General features: G+C 50.0%; 1 pseudogene; it reads left to right on the top strand.

Annotated features, from left to right (window-relative positions):
* Nucleotides 1-515: 515 nt before the first annotated feature.
* Nucleotides 516-16,046, top strand: LOC122375653 (annotated as a pseudogene).
* The last annotated feature ends 608 nt before the right edge of the window (nucleotides 16,047-16,654 follow it).

Raw genomic sequence — 16,654 nt, 5'->3', positions numbered from 1 at the left:
TCTCTTCCCTCCGGTGTGGTACATGTATCTGACCCTGTCCTGCTGTGCCGTGTCTAGCCCTGCGCTGCGGTGTACTGTATCTGATCCCGCCCTGCTGTACTGTATCTAACCCCGCCATGCTGCGCTGTATCTGATCCTGTCCTGCTGTACTGTATCTGATCCTGTCCTGCTGTACTGTATCTGGTCCTGTCCTGCTGTACTGCATCTGGTCCTGTCCTGCTGTACTGTATCTGATCCTGTCCTGCTGTACTGTATCTGATCCTGTCCTGCTGTACTGTATCTGACCCCGTCCTGCGGTGCGCTGCGCCCAGATGCTGCGTACTGTATCTGATCCTGTCCTGCTGTACTGTATCTGACCCCGTCCTGCGGTGCGCTGCGCCTAGCTGCTGCTGTACTGTATCTGATCCTGTCCTGCTGTACTACTGTACCTGACCCCGTCCTGCGGTGCGCTGCGCCCAGATGCTGCTGCTGCCGTTCATCCCGATCGTGGCGCTGATCGTGCGAACATCTACTCCATGTCGGCGGTGGTCATCTACCAGCGCGGCATGCTCGAGGTCAAACACGCGGTACGTCTCTCAGCCGGGTGCTGCCGCCGGAGCTGCCGACGGGGCTGGACACGGCGCGCGATGAGACAAATTATGTCAGAAAACGGCGCGGTGACTTTGATGAAGAGTCATCAGCTGGCATCATGTCCAATGGCAGTTGTCGCAGCTGATTGTTAAACATGCCTGAGAAAGTCGTAAGATCGAAAATTGTGGCGTCATTGTATGATCCTCTCCTTAGTTGGCCAAACGATAGCTGAGATTTCAAAAGAAGCGTACCACGAGAGTTAGCCTGTCTCGACGGGGCCGGCTCTGACGGGCGTGTATTTGTGTTTGCTGTGCAGATTGAGGAGACGACCGACATCGGGCTGCTGACGGCGCTGCAGCTGGAGCGCTCCGAGGTGGCCTTCTACATCTTCACCAACGGCAGCACGGCGCGCGACCTGGCCAACCTGCAGTCCTCCTCGGTGGTGCCCAACGGTCAGTGGCTACATGTATACCTCACACGGTCCACAGTCCAAACACAGACTACACGACCTGGCCAACCTGCAGTCCTCCTCGGTGGTGCCCAACGGTCAGTGGCTGCATGTATACCTCACACGGTACACAGTTCATACACAGACCATACGGATCCCACACAGCACACAGGTTACGGAGAAACCGTACGGCATACAGTTCGTACCCATAGTACACGGAGAGGCCGTGCAGCATGCGATCCGTACACACACTGCACGGAGAATCCGTGTATCATGCGGTCCATCCACATAAAGTACACGGAAACATGCCCGAGCACCACGCATGGCCCGTTTGGATCGAGCAATACAGGTAGAGAGTGCACAGTGCAAAGTAAACAACACACATTGTTTTACCCGCGCATGACCTACACATGACCTACTTTCCATAACGCGATTGACTGAAGGGGGGGGGCTCCATAGAGCCCCCCTCCTATCTCCGAAACTACTGGGCCGATCGTCAAAATTCGAACGGTGTCTGATAGCCCTAGAAAAATTGTAGAACGAAAGCTAATTTAATTGACCTCGAGGTCTCCGATGACGTCACAGGTAAGGTCAAAGCAAACGTTATCAGCATTTTGACCTGTTCACAATTTAGGCTCTGGCCTCCGGCTAACAAGTCCGATCAGGTTCATTTTTGGTTTACGCATTCCTTGATTGATTCATTGATGGTTTACGCCTTGGATACCCTGACTCGAACTTTTACTTCGATTTTTTCAGGTCAAGGCCAGGTCATCCGAGGTCACGAAAATTTTATATCATGAATCGGTCACGTGACGCATGTTTTATGGTCCATTTCACTCATAGATTTCGAAGACAGTGTCGTCTGAGTTATTTGAGGTCATTTTCAGCTACATTTAGCTGAGGTCAGGTCACTTTCAGGTCAAAAAAGGTCAAATTTTGAAAATGATTTTTTTTTTTCCAGAAAAGGTGACTTTCAGCTGCAGTTTGAGCTCAGGAACAAGATGGTACCATTTATATTACTGAACCATGTCAAATACGTACCAAAAATGGATTTGAGAAATCTTAAATTGTGAAAGTTTGACTTTAGTGCGTATACCTCAGTCATTTTTGAAGGTATTGGGCTACTACTTTCTAGAGGAGTTCATTGGTGGATGTACTATCATATATTATATTTCAGTTTTTTTTGGAAAGTCAAAAAGTTATTGAATAAAATGAATAATTGTAATTGTATATGTACCTATATTTTCCGATATTTTCAAAATTTTGGAAATCTGAGATAGTAGTTTGATAGCCACGTCTGTAGGTACATTTCTCAGTCCACTCATGCAAAGAAATCGGATCTTGCTTAAGAACGGAACTTTTCAGAGCGATTACCGCAGTTCAATGTTTTGCATCAAAATCGGTTGAAATAACGTCACTCTGACGTCATTTGCGGCCGACTTATGATAGCTAGAAAGGTGTTATTTAAACACAAGATGTCAAATCGATGTTGCCGAAGGCATTGCAAGTTTCGTGTTGATACGTCAAGCGGTTTATAATGTATTGCAGAAAAACGAGAGGGAGGCTCGGTAGAGCCTCCCCCCCAGTCATATGCGGGTTAAGGTGTTGTCGATTTCAGAAAAAAAACGCGGGAAACAAAATTAAGCGGATTACAAACCGAACTGTGGAAAATACAAAAACATTGGCTAAAATATTTAGGAAGAGAAGCTCATGATTTTTATGTCACTTACCTTTACTTGCAACGGCCCCAGGACATGCGGCACAGTATACCTTCAGGAACAAATAATAGTGACATCTAGCGGCAGCGGTACTACATAGGTTGGAGACGTGCGGTACAGTATGCCTTCAGGCGCAAACTGTAGTGACATCTAGCGGCAAGCGCACAAATTTGATATGGAGATGTGCGGTACAGTATACCTTCAGGCGCAAATTGTAGTGTCATCTAGCGGCAACGCCAAAACATAGGTTTTGATATGTACGGTAGGTACAGCCCACCGCTAAAGTAATGTAGGGTTTTACCAATCTCAACGGTTGGCTTTGACTGGCGATTGTTTAATGCGGAGTGATCGAAAAGAAGATGTCAATAGCTAAAGTTGCAGCTGCAAGGGTGACGATACATAAAATCTACATTCAAAGTTTCATTGTAGTCTGGCTAATCGTTCCTAAGCTTCAGAAGCAGAACCTACCCATGACTGAAACCCCACATTACTTCTGCTGTGGACCGTACATAATAACCTGACATTTCCAGGTATACTTAATAACGAAAGTCAAAACATTCATACGTTCCGTCGTTTCCATCCTCAGATCGTCAAATCCTTCTTACCCTATTCCGGGCTGAACGGGCAGCTTTATCCCATGTGAGCAGCTACCCTAGGAGTAAAACTGTAGCCGGGTGCGGTGGCTGTCAGGGGGCTGGGTGGCCTGTCCTCATGATGGGATCAGCCCCGACGACTCACCAGGGTGCCGACCAAGAACGATTGTCTCCCCCTAATGCCTATCATCCTCCCGGCTCTGCAATGGTGCAATGGTGCAATAGCCCTGGCTCTGCAAAAAAAAAAAAAATAACAGCATCGAAGATTCATCAATTGCTAACAGTATACATATTCAATCATATTCAATATTCATGTCACAAGAAAATCAGTTTGAAATACCAAATACCAAGTCGATATAGTTCGGTAACATAGGCGGCGGAACGGGGAGGGAACCGGGGCACCGTGCCCCCCTTTGATTTTCGAATTTTAACATTAGCCCTATGGGCGTTGCATGGAAAGAATGGGACCAAAAGTCGGCAGTACCCCCCCCCCCTTAATTGAAGGTGTTCCGCCGCTACTGTGCCCGCTTATTTCTATACCCAACCGTTTCAGCGTATTGAATGTCTGTTGAATAAAAACATCGTTTTATGTGTGAATATCGATTTCAACTATTGATTAACACCAGTCTAATCATGCAGGGTGATAGATCTATAATACTTGGAAAACCTCAGCAGTTTTCAGTTACCGAACACGTCGATTATCACCTCCTCAAACTGTCCTGGCGTCGCCGCGAGTCTCTGACTGACGGTCGTTTTCCTCAGCTATCAACCTGGCCAAGAAGGAGAAGCAGTTGGAAACGAACAGGTGAGCTCCGATTTACGGGCAGCACTGGGAAATTAGTCTAGAATGGGTTTGAAAACGTTCGCCGTTGTTTGCAATGTCGTATGCATTAAACGCTCTACCTTAAAAATACCCATAACAAAACGAAATTTGGATAAGCAATTACCCCATTTGAGAGGCAAAAACCCAAACTCAGTCAGTTAAATACAAATCCACTTTTAGGTAGATAGTAAATTTGTACATGAGTGGTGAATTAATTGGGTGTAGGGTGTAGCAGTGTTATTTGTTAGAGTGTAACCACCTAGATCACGTCCCATGGTCGCATCTAGGTATGGAAGTTTATTGCTAGAATTTTGCCACCTGGGGAAATGGATGCCTTTTGATCACAATGCTGACGGTGTTTGGTAACCATAAAAGAGTGCGCGTAAAGTGCGAGGCGCGTCTTCTCCATTTGACCAGGGAAAATCGGGCTCGTCGGCCCGGCGCGGCCTCTAACGCCTGATGTGTCGCAGATGTGCATCCGATGGACAACGGTCCTCTCGTTTAGGGTAGCCTCGTCCCTTTACTCCGATTCAAATAGAAGGATTAATGACGCAACATGCAATGATAAGCGGCTACACATAGTATTCATAAGGAGGGGGTCCTTACTCAGATGCTCTCCCCTATGGCCAAAAGGTCATGCGTGGCGAGTACTTTGTAGGCTAGGCAATAATTGTCCTTAGGTGGGCGATGGCTTGCAATAGATATGCAGTAATTACTGTGGCAGTTTGCGAAAAGAATTGCTTCAGGTGCCAATGTCGACTTGTGTGTTGTTGCCTTATACCCAACCAAGCACCTTTCTTTATTTGTCGCCAAACCTGCGACACTGGGCAGTGGGCACAATGGATGCGCTTGTTCGAGTCATAGACTTTGTAACGCTGCATTGATTACCGTAAATGATATTACTGAGGTAGCTTTCGGTAGCTTTCGGTAGCCCGCTGCCCCCGTGAGCTAGGCTGTGAGTTTCATATCGCCACCCGGTTGCGCCGGTGAAGCAGTGTCGGCCGGACGCCGAGTCGCCCGGCGTCCCGGTCCACCTCACCGTCGACAGCGTTACCCATCCAGGGATATGTGGAGGAGCAACCTGACCAAGGTGTTCGACTTCACCGACCTCACGCTGGAGAAGATGTCCCGCTGGGAGGACGTCCGGTCGGCCGTCGACCTCAAAAAGTTCCCGATTTTCTCCTCTAAGCTAAAGTTCCAGATACGCTTGGAGGACCTGCGGTGAGCCTACCGTTCGCATGTGTCGGTGTGCTGCGATTTGGTTGCGATGCGGTGCTGTTTCGTTTGGTCGTTTATTTCCTGCACGCTGTCTCTGGTATCCATTCTCTCGGAGTGACAAACTGTGACGCCAGTCGTCTCTCATAGCTCGTCGTTTTCGTCGGCCCTTGTGTGGGCGCGTGTTGGCGATCCCGACAGCGGGACTTGTGCTGTCAGAGACACCATCAACCGGACCATGCTGGAGATCCAGGACAAGATCGACTGGTACACGCGGCTGAACGACATCTTCCTGGACGTCATGGCCATGCGGATGAGCGCCAGGAAGCTGGACTCGAGTGCACTCAGGTCAGTGGGTGCACACTGCTTACGCAAATATTTCCGAAGGTACAATACAGATGCATTAATAGTTACATACGTTGAAAATTAAATAGACGTGTATTTAGCTATAGGTAAAAATAGTTAGTGTATCTATGTTCCCAGTTTTCCATAAGCTAACGATTACTATATGATGCACCTAATAAAAACAACCCGACTTGAACTACACTGAAAACAATTTAACCCAAGGCTGGCGAGTAAACCGGTGTTTCACGGGTACCCCTATTCGCAACCATTTTAACCACCCTCCCAGGAGTAGTGCTAGGTCCCATTGCGGTGTAGTCGTACTTGCTCTGAGCGGATATAACCGCTGTCAGCGAACAAGTCCGCTGAGAGCAGGGACGACTACACTGCAATGGGACTTTACTGTACTCCTGGGAGGGTGGTTAAAAATGGTTGCGGATAGGGGTACCTGCAAAACACCGGTTTACTCGCGGGCCTTGGGTTAAATTGTTTTCAGTGTACATGCGTGTCGAAAATGACTGTAAAGTCGCATACTGTCGCGTACTGTCTACTAAACCTTATTTGTGGAAAGAGCTGCGTATACAACCGAGTTGTTGTGCCTGCTTTCTTACTCGGCGAGTGGTAGCAGTCACGAGCGGCGATCACACATCCGGGCAAAGTTTGTCTAGCGGCTCTCTACTCAAAATGCCTAAGGCTCGTGACCTCATGTGTGGGACGACCCATCCATAATTCATTAGGGGACGATGGGCTGCCATTTCGCCGGCCGCTGCTCCCCGGACGCTGCCGTCCGGAGCGGGGTCTGCTCCGCTGACATTAGCCAGTTTTCCCAGTTACATGCTGTCGTACCTGAACATCATCCGGGCGATGGAGCACTTCAGCCTGTTCCTGACGTACGGGCTGCGTTACTTCGCCACCGGCCAGCTGCAGGCGCAGTTCCAGACGCAGGCCGTGCGCTCCGACACGCTGTTCTGGGAGTACATCAACAACACGCGCTCCTTCTCGCCCGAAATGTCCGAAAAGATACACTACATATTCGACAGCTTCGAGGGATACAACAGCTACATACAGCAGTGAGTGCCTGCACATGGCGGCCGCGTAAAGTAAAACACATTTGCATACATCTTCTTGTTCCGGTCTCTGCAGTTTGTGTTTTGAGATAATTGCTCGCCGTAAACATTTGTAAACAAATGACATTGCAGTCACATATTTATGGGAGAGCAGGAATGACGCATACTGGCCGTTCATGCATAAATTATTGACTCGGAGACCGTCTGGGCCGCGCCGCCTACCCTTGGTGACGATGGTCTGGCTGTCACCGCCCCGTGCCCCCCTCAGACGTGGTCTGATTGTCAACAACAGTCCGATGAACGGCTCCATGCATGGCGATCGCCTTCTTCATCAACGGCACCACCATGGCCGACCTGCTGCGGGATGTACAGGTCGAGCTGCGAAACATCATCACGTGCGTCCCGGGCGGGGGAGGGGCGGAACGGGGGCCGACTGCTGGGGAGGCGGAGGGGGCGGGCTGTTACAGGCACAGGGAGACCCAGGGAGACGGAGCACGTGCTGTGTCGCTGCGATGCCGACAATACCGCGGAATGGGAGCTCAACTGCGCGGTGTGTGAGCCGATTGCCGAGATGGATTGGAAAACCTGCTGTCCTCTTGACGCACATGTGTCTTACTGATGTGATTATCAATTGTTTTTTTTTTTCATTCCGTGCAATCACTTGTATAATGCCATGCTGTGATGCGTATCATTTATTTACAGAGGATCTCATAGTGCACTCACGTGATCTAGAATGTGCTCTTCTCTATTATATTTATCATTGTATTATTGGTAAGCTCGAAACAGCTTTCCCGCCGATCTAACTAGAAAATGCATTAGCTGACAGGATGGCCGTCTCTGCCACTGTGCGCCCGTATGGATACCGATACACCGGTGCTTACGCCCGTCCATACACCGGTATGAGCCAGTGACGCGGCCGTGTGCCGATACCAGGGCCCAATCTTACCAATGCCGTGAATTGGATTTGGCAGCACTGGCCGGAGTTTACGGCACTGATATCAAAGATGTCCTTTTTATTTACCTCCAGGTAATCTTGTCCAATGATTTTGATAGCGTGAATGATTATGAATGTCGCCAGAACGAATGGATACTGAATGTGGAATAGTTCTGAATGTTACCAAATGCCGTGAATGCGCATTCACGGCATTTGGTAAGATTGGGCCCTGGTCCTTGTACCGGTGTGTGCCGGTGACGCGGCCGTGTGCCGGTGTGTGCCAGTGACGCGGCCGTGTACCTACCGGTGTGAGCCAGTGACGCGGCCGTCTGCCTGCCCCGCAGCGGCCACGTCACCGAACAGGTGGCGATCGCCTACAACCAGCAGATGGTGGCCGTCCTGCTGCTGGTCCTCGTGCTCCTCCTGTCGCCCATCATCATCGTGCTCGTCAGGAAGATCGCGCTCACCATGCAGGTCGGTGGACGGGCGGACAGCGCTCATCACAGGTCGGTGGACGGGCGGACAGCGCTCATCACAGGTCGGTGGACGGGCGGACAGCGCTCATCACAGGTCGGTGGACGGGCAAACAGCGCTCACCACAGGTCGGTGGACGGGCGGGCAGCGCTCATCACAGGTCGGTGGACGGGCGGACAGCGCTCATCACAGGTCGGTGGACGGGCGGACAGTGGTCTCCCCCGGGAAGGGGGATGAGTGTGACGGTGGCCCCGTCCCGGGGGAGGAGATGTGTGGGACGGTACCGTCTCGGAGGGGAGGTGTGGGGGGGGGGCCGCGATCCCCTCCCAGTAAAGGGGAAATGTGTGGGACGGCCCCGTTCCTGAGGAAGATGTGTGGGGGACGACCGGGACGCAGGAATGGTGTGTCTCACAGTCACCGGCCCGCCGCAGAGGGGGGAGGAGTTGTCGGACGGCCGGTTGTCGGGGGATGGGGTGCAGTAGCGCGTCGGTCAAGGGTGCCACGGGTGCCGTGGAGTGTTATAAGGGGTGGCGAGGTTCAGTGCAGTGTCGTCTACGGTAACGATGGTGACACGGGGGCGTACGTGCGGTAGGGTCTGTCGGTCTCAGACAAGCTGCCACGAGTTGTGAAACATCCATTCTCTCTGTGCGGAGCCCTCGTTTTCCACTCCGTCAAGCGGAAGTTCAATTTCATTATTTTCCGCTCGGGCACCGCGGTTGACGGTAAACCTGTCACTTACTCACCACCGCGCTGAGAGGCGGTGTGTAAGGCAGCTACGGTCCTGGTTCTGCCGCGTAACTGCGGTTAGGAGACTCATCTGCTGCTCGGTGCTCTCTGGTGTATGTCGAGAGACTTTGTTCAATCGGGTACTTGGGTACTTACAAGAATCGATAGGGACTTCATCCGCCGCGCCGGCTATCGAGGCCTCAGCGCTGGCAGCAGCCGCCTGGTATTGATATACTGTGCCGCTTTACTTGAGTGTTAAACGGCACAGCCTACCCCGCCTTATGAAAACGGGCTGCGGGCGGGCGGTTCGGGCGTTTTCTTCATTGTTTCCTTTTTCGCGGCTTTTGCGTTGGCGCAGTCGGCGCGCGCGGTGCCGTTAAATATTTTTCCATTTTTATTGTTCTCTCTCTCTCTCTCTCTCTCTCTCTCTCTCTCTCTCTCTCTCTCTCTCTCTCTCTCTCTCTCTCTCTCTCTCTCTCTCTCTCTCTCTCTCTCTCTCTCTCTCTCTCTCTCTCTCTCTCTCTCTCTCTCTCTCCTCTCTCTCCCCTCCTCTCTCTCTCTCTCTCTCTCTCTCTCTCTCTCTCAGGGGAAGGCGCGGGAGCCTTCCCCTGACTCCCGCGCCTATCTATGATATTAAAAATCCTATTGATCGATCCGTAACCGGTCGTTCTGACTTGGCTGCCACCGGGCGCAATGCAGGGCAGGCACCCAGGACGGTCACTTCTCCTCCCTCCGTCTCTCCCTGCCTCTTCCTCCTCTCTGCCCTCCGGCGCTCTCACCCGCTGCCCCTCCTGTCGGCGGCAGGACTTTACTGAGATGGTGACGGCCAAGACACAGGAGATCGCCCAGGAGCGTAACAAGGCCGACCGGCTGCTCTATCAGATGTTGCCGGAGCCCATCGCGCAGCAGCTCAAGGGCAAGGGGCAGGTGCCGGCCGAGCACTTCCAGTCGGTCACCGTCTACTTCAGCGACATTGTCGGCTTCACTCGGATCTCGGCGCAGAGCACCCCGATACAGGTACTGGGAGCACTCCGATACAGGTACTGGGAATACTCGATACAGGTACTGGGAGCACCCCTACAGGTACTGGGAGCACTCGATACAGGCATGCAAAGCACATATATCATAGCAAACCAGCTGCAGATACCGGTGAGCCTATAGATAACATAATTTACTGTGATAAGTCATTAGCTCTAAGTTAACCGTTGCAGGCTTGCTGTATGCATATTGTAGGTATACTACATCAGAGGGTAATTGTTCTCATTGCAACATTGATCAATAGATAGATAAAAGGTATGAACTTCCTGTGACTGGAGCATTAAATAATAATCTATTTTTGAACGAACACATAGAGGGCAGATAGCACAAGACGGCAAGAGGTAGTAGCCGTTTTCACGAAGGACATCTGGTACACATTTGGTACACATCTGGTGCAGATCAGGTGCAGATTTGGTCAAATCAGGTTCAGTGTGTCTCTTAGTAGCTGTCAGCTAGGGTTACACTAATTGCTTATATGCCTGCTTTGTCGTTTTATCAGAGAGCATCATCGATTAAAACACTGAAATAAATTCATAAAATGAAGATATTTGCTGTAAAAGAGAGGTGCAGATTTGGTCAAATCAGGTGCACTCGCCGGATAGGACCGTCGTGAAAACGGCTAGTGTAAAGGCTCTCGAGTTTAAGTATGTGCATCTTGCTCGTAGCTATGGCAACTGCCTGTGCTGGTTACTTGTTTTTGTTTCAGGTGGTGACGTTTTTGAACGTTCTCTACAAGGTCTTTGATAGCCGTATCGACCGGTACGACGTGTACAAGGTGGAGACCATAGGAGACGCCTACATGTGCGTCTCTGGACTGCCAAAGAGAAACGGTTCGTGGTGTCGGCAGGCAGCTCTGTGTTCCGGGGACCGACTGCTCACCGTGACCTGACCTGACCTGACCGCCGTGACCCGACCGCCGCGGCCTGATGACTATGACCTGACCGCCGTGACCTGACCTCTTCTGACCTGACCACCGTGACCTGACACGTGACCTTACCTCTTTGACGTGATCGCCGTGACCTGACCTCTGAGCTGATCTGACCTATGTGACCTGACAAGCGTGACCTGGCCCGATTTATGTGACCTGACCTGTGTCACAGGTGACCAGCACGCCAGCGAAGTAGCCGACATGTCGCTAGACCTGTTGCAAGGGATCAAGAAGTTTGAGGTGCCCCACATGAAGGGTGTGCTGGTGCAGATCCGAATCGGCCTCAACACGGGACCCTGCGTGGCAGGTGATGTGACTTTGCCCGCTGCCGGGGTGTGCCGAAAAGCAGTACCTGCTTTACTAAAATCAAATGATACTGAGTTTAGAATATAAGTCCGCTAAGGACTTGATCTCAAAGGCCTGGCTATCCATAATTCGATGGTGAAACTCACACTATATAATTACACCTTTCCAACACAATCTAGGCACTGTCTTTAGCTCCTGCTCATTGCTCAGTATGTCAGCATGCCACTGCTGTCTGCTGGTGAGCGACTGTGGGTGACTTCGCCCACGACTGACCTGTCCCCCCCCCCGGTCTGCGTGCTCCCGCAGGGGTGGTGGGTACAAAGATGCCGCGGTACTGCCTGTTTGAGACACCATCAACGTGGCTTCGCGCATGGAGTCGACCGGATTGCGTGAGTGTGCTACCTACCTTATATAATGGCACTGAGAGTGGAGACTGGGCCCAAAACCACCGGAATCTCCCTCCCACCCCCTCCCCCCCTCCACTCTCTCTCTCTCTCTCATTCTCTTTTCCTATCTCTTTTTCTCTTTCTCGTCGTAGGTGCTAAGTATATTGTTCACGGGGGAAGCGTTATTCTACATGAAATATGCATTATCTTCCACTCTGAGCCATGAAGAATCCACTATATGCCCTTAGTCCAATGTACGGTGTGTGTACATGCGTATGTGTTGCCAGCGCAAATGGTTCACGTGAGTGACACAACCTACGAGCTGCTGATGAAGGGGGCGGATACAAACTAGAGTTCAGAGAAAATGTCGACATCAAGGTAAGACAAACATTACACAAGATCTGCATGATGTACTGTTATTTCTGAATGACTGTAGCACGGGGTGTTTTTGCACGTGCACCAAACACGATATCGTAAAACGTGGACCTCTGATGCATGAGTGTGGAACAGCATGTATCTATCATTTTATCCATAACTAAAGTTGCTTGCGTGTTTTCCTGAAGCGAATGAAAATATTACCCGATAGGTTTGCTTAGATATGTTAATACAACCGTTGCTGTCTCGTATGGAATGCTTAATGCATTTAGCCCTAAACTCTACCTGTTCCGTTTTTTTTTTTTTAATGCGTTTATTTGAATACGCTGTCGCACTTGTTTGCTGAAGCACAAATGAGTGACGTCAAGTACAGTATCTGCAGTGTGGAACAGTGGTCAGTGGTCACTAGTCAGTGGTCAAACAGCTCATCGGTAGGTAAGTATCAAATTCTGTCTTCACTTTGCCATTGAATGTCTTAATTAACACACTTGTGGCGTTCCTGCATGCTTTATTGGTTTTAATTGTGAAATGATGAAGCGCTATGAAAATCTATGTAAATTATTGATGCGAACTATTTTTTTCTTTTGAACAATAGGATGTGTTTTCTGTTACCCACCTACTGCATATCATGCTTTCGAACACTTGTAATAAAACAGAGTTTGGCATTTCAGATGCTAGCAGATAGAGTCGTTATTTCTTATTGCTATTTTTTAAGTGTGGTTTATACTCATTGGTAAATTGAGAATCAGGCTGCTCATAGCTTTTGCCTCTCTGATAGCATGGACGAGAACTGCTGCATCTCTGGCGATGCCTTGACTCTATTAGTGAATGTCGATATCGCTTACGCCGCAGCTTTCTGGCGGCATTTACCTGACGCCAGCATGGTCAGAGAAGCTGGGAAAACCGAGACCTGGCTAGTTAAGTGGTTTGAGACGCACGTCACTCCAAGGCATGTTAGCGATGTCCCAGTTCCTTTTCTGCGCTGGTGAAGATCCCCTTTCGGCCCGGGTTGTTGGCTGGCGATGCGCCGCAGCCTTTGAACGCCACTCAAAGGGCAGTGTCAGTGTGCGCCACTGAGCCGGGCGGGCTCGCAGCTCTGACGCGCGCCGTCCGTGCCCCGCAGGGCAAGGGCTCCCTGCCCACCTACTGGCTGCTGGGAAAGGAGGGCGGCGTGGGCCGCACGCTGGAGATCGACGTGCCCGGCTTCCTGGACCCCAGTCAGCAGCCAGAGTTCATGAACAGCGACGTCTACTCGCAGAAGTAGTCGTCTGCCGTCTGCTCTACAGCCGAAGTCGCCCGACGTCTGCTCCCAGAAGTAGCCGTCTGCCGTCTGCTCTACAGACGTAGTCGCCCGACGTCTGCTCTACAGACGTAGTCACTCGACGTCTCCTCGCAGAAGGCGCCGTCTGGCATCGGCACATTCTCGCAGAATTAACCGTCTGACGCCATACACACAGATGTGGCCACCCGGCGTCTGCTCGCAGAGGCAGCCGTCTGATGGCTAGTCCACACACAGACGTAACTGCCCGACGTCTGCTTGCATGGAGGCTGTCGCCTCTGTGCGGTGATTGTGCACAGTACTGGGTGGTCAACCGTTAACAGCTAACATGGTTCACCTTGGAGAGCAGCTTCAGGCCAATTTACTCACTGTCAAAATATGTTGGTGAGAATGCTGGGTTAGTTTTAACCCTCGCCGGACCTATTGGTTTTCTACATACGCGCCGGCTGAGGAGGTTGGTACGACCTCCCTAGTCGCTGTGTCGCCCCTGATGGGGTTGGAGCGTTGCGGAAAGAACGAGCGTATGCGTCGATACGAGACGCAGCGACTGGTACCCGATTTTAAGGTCTCAGGTCAACCGGTGACCTCTAAGGTCAGGTCAAGTGGTCGAAGGCATGGGTTCGGTTTTTGAGCAATAACTTACCCCCCCTCCCCAAAAAAAACTGTCGAAGCGCCGTTATTTTTGGCATAATCGTGTTCGCCTCGCTCAGTCGCGTCGAATGGTATACTGTTTGTTCGGGTGAGGTCAACTTGAGGTGTTGACCTCGATTCAAGGTCAGTTCAGAGCCCCCAGGTCACGAAGCTGGTCGAAGGAGGTCATATTGCATATCATTCGCTTTGGTAGGTCTTCTCGAGTCCATTGGTAGTTTTTTCGGCTTGCTAGCTCAATTTGATCGGTAGCTATTGACGAAAAACTCTTATGACCTTAGTGACGTCATAAATGACGTCATGCAAGGTCAACAATGCAAAAGTGAAGCAGCTGACCTTGCAAGGATTGTATGAAATTCACGATTTCGTATGCTTGAGATAGTTTGTGATCGTTCCCGGCGCCGAAATAGCAGTAAGTTTTATCTCCCTGGGAAAGTTCCTCTGGCAGTGGGGGTGTTGCAAAGTACCGACATCTGATGACCGTGCAGAGGTTCTTTTATTACGTCAACTCATAATAGGTCAGTGACCTGACCTGACCTGAAAATGCAGTTGGTATCTTAAGATTCGGCTTGAACCGAAGGTCAGGTATGTCAGGTTTCGGCTCCCTATCGCCAGCGTGTTGGAAGCTATCGCGAAAAATCCTTATGGGGGGCACCCCCCCCCTTCCCCCTACTCGGCCGGCGAGGGTTAGGCGGTGTATTGCACTGCACACAGTGTTGTTGAGGAGGGCTCAAATGAAATTATTGTACTGGGACATACCTAAATTTGCATTTCAATCTGCTCGTTGAATGCAATTGATTGTTTTTCTCTGTTTTTCCAATTGTTTAGCCTTTTCTGGATGTGTCGTTTACGGTTTAGCCAATTGCCCCCTCCCCCATCCCCACCATAGCGAAGTTGACCGAATCCCCACCCGGGTGCGGATTAATCAAAGACCGGGACCAATTGGGCTGGCTCCAATCATCAATGCCAACAAAAATATTTCAGGGAAAGGCCAAATGTTTTATTGATAACTTTAATGTCGTGAATGCTTGTAAATAACTAAGTTTGATAATGGCAGCGACAGCGACCTGTTTATTATTCATACCCGTAAAGCTGGATTATTGCTAGTAACACGGTCCTCTGCTGACTGCGTGTAGTGCGTAGCTGTTCTGTGACGGGGCCACTGGCTGCTAATTTTATCGACGTTTTATCGTCTGTCACCTGCATTTTGTTCGCCCGTAATAGTTAACTGTAATTTTATTGGCTTGAGTTTAACATGATGTTATCGTTATTCGTTTTGTAATCGCATTGGCCATCACATAGGGAAGGCGATTTTGATGTATTTGTGCAGTCGTTGTATATTGCTCTACAGTACCTACTGGAGTAGTATTGGAGTATATTGCTCTGTAGTATTGGAACTTCACCCGCATAGCCAAGCTAGTGACAGCACTGGACACGATTTGATCTCAGAGATAGATGTGCCATGAATGGATTGGTGATTCGGAGGTTGTTTATATACAAAGATTGATTCAGAGGCTGCCTAGACTATGGTTCCTACCTGCCAGTATTTATTGGGTATTGGTCCCGTCATTTCGACCGTTTGTCGTCGTGTCATCTGTGTTCTCATGGTTTGCCTCCAGCTATGGTCAGTGTATGTAAATTGTCAGCGCACAACACAACTTTCCGTCGTGTCACACGGGGTGTAACAAAATGTGCACATTGTTGTGACGGCCTGACGGGCGCAGAGGTGATGAGCGGAATGCCGTTTGTTTCGAACGGTAACTACATTCGTGTGCTAAGTAGGTATCTGTCAGTCGTGAAAGAGCAATAGCTCCGCTGAAAAATAGCTGCGAGCATTTAATTACGATATCGGTACTCTCGGATGTCACAAGGCACTATTATTCAATGCACTTATACTCTCAAACGTAGCTACATATATGATATCACAATTCACCTGTACCTGTGTAAGAATGTTGGACAATTGCGTGCGTTTTCTGATGTTAAGTTTTACAAGCGTTTGTTTTCATCGTCACCAAAGTGTGGTGACCAGACACTGCTGGCATGGGATGCCCGTGTGTTATATATGTTGCAGGCACTTTAGAAAATCAGTCATTTTGTAAAATGCCTAGGCATTTTGCAAAATGCCTGATTTTCCAGGCTTTTTGCAAAAAGCCTAGGCATTTTACAAAATGACTGACTCTCCAGTCATTTTGCAAAATGCCTAGGCATTTTACAAAATACCTAGCCATTTTACAAAATGACTGAGCAGCGTGTTGTAGATACGAGTACCTAATTATATACGTTTTGGTAGCGTGTAGGTGGGCCGAGGAGTCCAGCATTATGACCAGAGGAGTCCAGCAGTGGGAAGTCCATACCTACCTCTCTCTATTTTGAGAAGTGCAGGCCCGTGACATTTCCAACCCCCACGTCAGCGACGCTGCTGGATTTAAAATGATCGATCTGGAGCGTCAACAAACGACTGGCCCTATGCCGGCCTGTATCTGAGTGTAAAACCATTAGAGGTCGCGAGGATTGGATCCCACACACTTACATAGGCGTTAGTGTCTTCTGAAACCAACGCTCTCGTCCTACGCCAAGCGACCTGATGATTCTCCCGATGTGGAGCTTGATATTTTTAACTGGGACCATGCAAGTAGGTAGGTACAGGTCTCGCGGGTTTTAGCGGTAGGTTTTGCACCTAAAAAATTTAGTGTACTTCAGGCTATATCTTCGTCGTCTTAAGCTTTTAAATGTTGAATATGCGATCGACTGGTTGGGTAACAAACCGGCCATGATCGTGTAAAA

Source organism: Amphibalanus amphitrite, unplaced genomic scaffold, assembly GCF_019059575.1.
Source record: "Amphibalanus amphitrite isolate SeventyFive unplaced genomic scaffold, NRLGWU_Aamphi_draft 001887F_arrow, whole genome shotgun sequence".
Taxonomy (NCBI): domain Eukaryota; kingdom Metazoa; phylum Arthropoda; class Thecostraca; order Balanomorpha; family Balanidae; genus Amphibalanus; species Amphibalanus amphitrite.
Note: the sequence above shows the minus strand (reverse complement) of the source record. Positions and strands in the feature narration are given on the sequence as shown.